General features: G+C 47.4%; 1 non-coding gene across 1 annotated transcript; it reads right to left on the bottom strand.

The window, feature by feature from the left end:
• Positions 1–6,521: 6,521 nt before the first annotated feature.
• On the bottom strand, positions 6,522–6,637 carry LOC132567853 (U5 spliceosomal RNA). Its single transcript, XR_009555126.1, has one exon. It is a non-coding gene; the product is annotated as a U5 spliceosomal RNA (small nuclear RNA).
• Positions 6,638–6,991: the final 354 nt, after the last annotated feature.

The raw sequence follows: 6,991 nt of genomic DNA, 5'->3' as shown, positions 1-6,991 counted from the left end.
AAATCCTTGCTGGCGGGCTGCGTGGAGAGCCCGGAAGTTGGAACTGCGCGCGACTCCCGCTTTGCATTTCCTCTATGCGCGCTGCGCCCGCCGTCCCTCCCTCTCTCCCTTGACGTCATCCTCGGACGGGCGGGGCTGAGCCTCGGCAGGCAGATTTGCATTTCGCGGCGACCATGATGCACCGCGCGGAGGAAAAGGCAGATTTTCTCCCAAATTGCGGCCGCTTTTAACTCAGGGATCTTACCTTTGGGGCAGCAAAAAGGAGCCAAATTCGGAGTCTTTCCTGGGAGATGGAAAAGGGTGCGGAGGAAAATATCACCCTAACCTCAGTGCCAGCCGGAGCTCCTGTGCTCTTTCAGCTTCGCAATCTTTTTTTACGAGTCTAATATTTCTTCGACTTCATGATGAATCTAATTTTTGGAAGCTCCACTGCGGTGGGGCTACTCTTTCTCCTTGTCGAAAAGAGCAGGTTAGATTAATGTTCTCCCGTTCTGATCCGGAAAACTCAGTCTGGTGTAGTGCTTAAGTATGTGGATTCCTATCGCAGGAATTGTTCTTGGAAGGGCAGCTGCTGTGAGAGCGCTCCCAGCCCCACCGACCTCCCAAGGTGCCTGTTGTGGGGGAGAAGATAGATGTTAAACAGCTCTGAGTCTCTGATTCAGAGAGAAGGGCGGGGTATAAATCTACGTTTTACTTCGTGTTTCTTTTTTTTAATGGCAGGGACGTTGTGTTGTTTTTATTCGTCAAAATTTCCTCTACTCTACTGTGAACTTGTCAGGTTTTGTATGGTTTCCAGTAACAGCCAGCCAATTTGGGCAGTCCATATTAAACCACACGGCACTACATTGCAAGCTTTTTGAGGAGGTGGTAACAAAGCTGCTTGTGCATGGTTGCGCTGCTGTGATGTCACAGAAGCATAGAGTTGGAAGGGACCTCCAGGGTCATCTAGTCCAACCCTCTCCACAATGCAGGAAACTCGGTTGGGGACCCCTGGTTTAGAGCATACGAAAGCTTACATTCTGAATAAAACTTGATCTTAAAGGTACACTTGTCTACTGCTTTGTCCTATTGCTTCAGACCAACACGGCTGCCCACTTGGGTAGCAAAAAAGTCCGTCTCCTTGTTTGCATCCGCCTGCAGAGATGGGGAGCCACTCAGGGGAAATCGTTGCTGGCGGGCTGCGGGGAGAGGCCGGAAGTTGAAGCTGCGCCTGACTCCCTCTTTGTCTTTCCTCTATGCGCTCTGGCCCCGGCGTCCCTCCCTTCTTCCGTTGACGTCATCGCCGGCTGAGCCTCGGGCCGAGCCTCGGTAGGCTGATTTGCATTTCTTGGCGACCATGATGCACCGCGCGGAGGAAAAGGCAGATTTCTCTCCAAACTGCGGCCGCTTCTGACTCGAGAGTTTTACTTTTGGGGCAGACAAAAGGAGCTGAATTCAGGATCTTTCCCGGGAGATGGAAAAGGCTGCGGGTCAGGAGGGTCACCCTAACCTCTGTGCCAGTCGGAGCTCGTGTGCTCTTTCAAGTTCAGTAATTGTTGGTAGATTTTGAGTCCAGTGGCACAGAAACATTTTGAAATGTTTCGTGGAATTTTTAGAGGCTCTACTTCGCTAGAGCTATTTTTCTTCTGTTTAATAAAAGCGAGTTAACCTTTTATTTTAAGTTTTGGCTATTCTTTGGTTTAATTGATTGGTCTTGAAAGTGCAGTTTGATTTTTGCTTTGTTCCACTGCTTCAGACCAACACGGCTGCTGGCTTTGGTTTTTCTTTGTTAGCGGTGAAAATTTATGTCTTGTTGAAGTTGCGCTTTTTAAGATCAACGAAGTTTTAATCGGAATGTAAACTTTTGTGTGCTGTAAACACACTGCCTCAGAGGAGGGATCTGGTACAGCGAGCAGAGCTACGGATAGCTGGTAGGCAGTGGTTGTGAATGCAAAAGGGTACGAATTTAAGATCCAATGAAAGAATAGTAAAATTAACAGCATAGCAAAATTAACAAATTGAGCTGGATCCAAGTCACGCCAGGCCCTCCTGTCTTCCACTATTCTCTGAAGTCTGTTGAAATTCATCATAGTTACATTAGCAACGCTGTCCAACGCTGTATTACCTTTTCTTTAATTTATCAAAATACCAGGCTGTACCACCATGTCTGGTTTTATTTAGTTCCCAGTGACAGCTGGCTGTAGCTTAAGCCAGGGCTGGCCAAATTTGATTAATGTAAGAGCCACACAGAATAAAGGTCAGATGTCGGAGAGCCACAAGACCTGAATGTCAGAGGGAGGGAGGGGTGGAAAGGAAGCAACTTTAAATGCATTCTCCAAGTTGCCAGCTGGCTTGGCGAAGTGGGGGGGGGGTTTGAGCAGGAATGCAGTTCCGGCTGGCCTGGTGGCAGGAGGTGTGGCCTGATATGCAAATGAGTTCCTGCTGGGCCTTCTCTTTAAAAAGCCCTGCGCGAAACAATGGTGACGTCAGGGGGTGTGTGACCTAATATGCAAATGAGTTCCTGCTGAGGTTTTTCTACCAAAAAAGCCCTGGGCGAAGTGATTTCAAGAAACAAATGCCTTCTCCAAGCTGGTGAGCCACACAAGAGGCCACGTGGCTCCCGAGCTGCAGTTTGGCCACCCCTAGCTTAGGCCATCCGGGTAAATCCCTGGGCTCTACATTAAAAGATTGTCACCTGGTCATCCAGTAATGTTTTCTGGCTATCACAGTGACAATGTGGAAGGTGCGTCTGGAGAACTTACAGTTTATATCTCTGCTACCTAACTTTAAATAGGTACACACAAGGCCTGTCCTGACAAGACCCGGCTCAATCCAATCCAAGGCCAGGTCTCATTTATGTCAGATCCAGCCCTCATAGCAAATGAGTTCCTGCCTTATGGAGCAAACATTTCACACCTTGCAATAATGTTGAAAATATCCATTGACAGAGAGATACTTAAAACAAGCAGAACACAGGCTATGCCAGCCCGATCTCATCAGATCTTGGAAGCTTAAAGGGTGGCCCCCTGACTAGTATTTGGATAGGAGACCACCACGGAAGTCCAGAGTTGCTAACCATAAGAACATAAGAGAAGCTATGTTGGATCAGGCCAATGGCCCGCCCAGTCCAACACTCTGTGTCACACAGTAGCAAAAAATTTTATACATACACACACACTGTGGCTAATAGCCACTGATGGACCTCTGCTCCATATTTTTATCTAAACCCCTCTTGAAGGTGGCTATGCTTGTGGCCGCCACCACCTCCTGTGGCAGTGAATTCCACATGTTAATCACCCTTTGGGTGATGAAGTACTTCTTTTTATCCGTTTTAACCTGACTGCTCAGCAATTTCATCGAATGCCCACGAGTTCTTGTATTGTGAGAAAGGGAGAAAAGTACTTCTTTCTCTACTTTCTCCACCCCATGCATTATCTTGTCAACCTCTATCATGTCACCCCGCAGTTGACGTTTCTCCAAGCTAAAGAGTCCCAAGCGTTTCAACCTTTCTTCATAGGGAAAGTGTTCCAACCCTTTAATCATTCTAGTTGCCCTTCTCTGGACTTTCTCCAATGCTATAATAATCTTTTTGAGGTGCGGTGACCAGAATTGCACACAGTATTCCAAATGAGACCGCACCATCCATTTATACAGGGGCATTCTGATACTGGCTGATTTGTTTTCAATTCCCTTCCTAATAATTCCCAGCATGGCGTTGGCCTTTTTTATTGCAAACGCACACTGTCTTGACATTTTCAGTGAGTTCTCTACCACGACCCCGAGATCTCTCCCTTGGTCAGTCTCTGCCAGTTCACACCCCATCAACTTGTATTTGGAGCTGGGATTCTTGGCCCCAATGTGCAATGGCCAATCACTTGCAAATGTCTACTGGCTTGAAAACCTTGTGCGGTCACCATAGCACTTCCCACCCGCAGAGCATAGGAACTGGGTAGAAGTCAGTTCTAGACCGTTTAAAACAGATCCTCGTGAACGCGTAGGCTTTTAACACCGAAACAAACAAAACCACTGTCATACTGTAGACCTCCTCTTAATCTATAGGGAGCACCAGGGCTTTTTTTGAGCAGGAACGCAGTTCTGGCTGCTTTGGCATCAGGGGTGTGCGGCCTAATATGCAAATGAGTTCCTGCTAGGCTTCTTCTACAAAAAGGGCAGCACCACACACACAAAAAAAATAGGCAGCACACTGCTTCAGATTCGCTTCAAGGTGCTGGTTATTACCTTTAAAGCCCTATATGGCCAGGGACCGCCTTTCTCCGCATGTACCCCAGAGAGCACTTCAGTCGGGGTCACAAAACCTGATCTCGATCCCCAGCATCAAAGAGGACCAGGCTCAAGATGACCAGAGCCAGGGCCTTTTCTGTTACGGCTCCTGCCTGGTGGAACGAGCTTCTGGAGGAGGTTAGGGCCCTGCGAGAGCTCTCACAGTTCCGCAGGGCCTGCGAAATGGTGCTCTTCCGCCAGGCGTTTTTGAATGAAAATTGACAACAGGAAAGCAGAAATTAGTCCATTTGGCCCACATCGTATTGCGACATATAGGATCTTTTCCCTCTAGGACATCCAGCAGAAATATTTAAATAATAAAATTTTAACATCGATGGAGTTGGTAGTAGCCGCCATCATCGATACATCAATATATTTTAATGTGAGATCAAATAGCACCTACCATAGTTTTACGTAATTGTCTTGTATGTTTTTATGTATGATGTACTTGTATTTTTATCTTTTGTCTATTAATACTGGCCTTATGACCTCTTAAGAGCCCCATGGCGCAGAGTGTTAAAGCTGCAGTCCTAAGCTGTGCTCACGACCTGAGTTCGATCCCCGACGGAAGCTGGGTTTTCAGGTAGTCGGCTCGAGGTTGACTCAGCCTTCCATCCTTCCGAGGTCAGTCAAAGGAGTCCCCAGCTTGCTGGTGGGGGAAAGTGTAGATGACAGGGGGAGGCAATGGCAACCCACCCTGTAAAAAGTCTGCCGTGAAAACGTTGTGAAAGCGACGTCACCCCAGAGTCGGAAACGACTGGTGCTTGCACAGGGGACCTTTCCTTTCCTATGACCTCTTAATGGGAGCCACTCTGAGCCTGCTTTGGTGGGGAGGGCGGGATACAAGTCGAATTAATAATAATAACACAGAGAGACAAAAAAAAAACCCCAAATCCCACCATTTGTGACATTTAAGGGCACCAAGAGCATGAAAACACACTTCCAAAGCACGGATCCTTTGGGATACTCATGATTTTTGCATTTGGTCTACCCCAGCTCCCAATTCATTTTATTTTAGTAGATTTTTATTCCATTGTACCCCACGAACAGGCTCACACCATGTCCATGGACCTTCTGAGTCCTGGTACTTCCAGAAAATAAAATGTCGCCGGGGGTTCTAAATGAATGTGCTTGTGGTGGGATTTACTTTTCTGCATCTCAGTAACCCAAACAATCTGTAGTTTTCAGAAGGCTTATGCATGCACACTAATAAGTTTCAAGACCTTACAGATGAACTTTATTACGCTTAAGTTTCTTCTCCGGACAGAAGGCCTGAAGATAGAGAAGAAAAGCAAAACAACAGATAACATTAGTAGTTTCTGAATACAGTTAGAAGGTTATGCATTTTGAATTCAGATGAACTTTTACCCAGTTCTTGCAATTAAGCTCGCTTAATTTTATACCTGCTAAAACATTAACTTCTAAAGCATTCTCATTTTATATTAGAGCTATATTCTGTGTTTGAGGCATCAAACAGGAGATGTTAGATTCGTGCCTTGAAATTAACAAGGCTTGTTAATTTCATGGCTTGACCACCATAGCGGCCCCCTGTCTCTCATGCAGGCAGCCCCCTTACTCTAAATCTCAGGGTTTAGAAAGCATTTTCCCTGGAAACTGGTGTCACAATCTATATTGTCCATCCCCGGACCAAGGGAGGCCAGACTGGGCTCTACACAGGGCAGGGCCTTCTCAGTGACAGCACCAATACTGTGGAATGTGCTCCCTTAGGCCATAAGAGCCCTGCGGGATCTCTCCCAATTCCGCAGGGCTTGTAAAACCAAACTTTTTAAACAGGCCTATAATAACTATGGGAGAAGGTAATTTCTGACTCTGGGGTGACGTTGCTTCACAATATTTTCACCCCAGACCTTTTACGGGGTGGTTTGCCATTGCCTTCCCCACTCCGCAAGCTGGGGACTCATTTGACCAACCTTGGAAGGATGGAAGGCTAAGTCAACCTCGAGCCACCTACCTGAACCCAGCTTCTGCCAGGATCAAACTCAGGTCATAAGCAGAGAGCTTGGACAGCAGTATTGCAGCTATACCACTCTGTGCCACAGGGTCTGTTACTTACTGATTTATATCAGGGCTTTTTCTTGGCAGCGAAGCAGGGTCGAGGCACTTAAAGGATGGAAACGTGGGCCTAAACTCCCCCTTATTTTGTATTATAACCGCAGCATGCAATACAGGGGGAAAAAAGCAAACCAGAAGTAGGAAGTAGATCAAGCCAGACCAATTCTAATTTTAAACCAAGTTAAGGTAGCTCCGCCGAAGCAGAGCCTCAAAAAATTCACGAAACACTCATAAATGTTCCTCTCCACGGAAATCTTTAGTAAAAGGCGAAAGATTTATGCGATCTGAAGAGAAACCAGAGTATGCTTTAGCGTTGCCACCATGCAACACCACAATGGCCCCGGCTGCCTCTGAGGTTAGGGTGACCCTGTCGCTCCGGATCCTTTTACATCTTTTGGAGCAGACGACGCATTCGGTTCCTTCCTGCCTCAAAGGTAAAACTTCTGAGACAAAAGCGGCGGCAATTTTGGGGCAGAATGCTGCCTTTCGGTCGCCGCGGTGCATCATGGTCGCCGCGAAATGCAAATGAGCCTGCCCGGGCTCGGCCCACTTCTCAGCCCCGCCCCTTGGAATGCCGATGCCGCAGAGGGGGCGGGGCGCAGCGTGCAAAGAGGAAAGGTTCTCTGCAGTCCGGTGCACCCAAAGGGTCAGGCTTTCT

Source organism: Heteronotia binoei, chromosome 2, assembly GCF_032191835.1.
Source record: "Heteronotia binoei isolate CCM8104 ecotype False Entrance Well chromosome 2, APGP_CSIRO_Hbin_v1, whole genome shotgun sequence".
Lineage (NCBI taxonomy): Eukaryota > Metazoa > Chordata > Lepidosauria > Squamata > Gekkonidae > Heteronotia > Heteronotia binoei.
The sequence above is the reverse complement of the archived record's forward strand: the minus strand, read 5'-3'. Positions and strand labels throughout refer to the sequence as shown.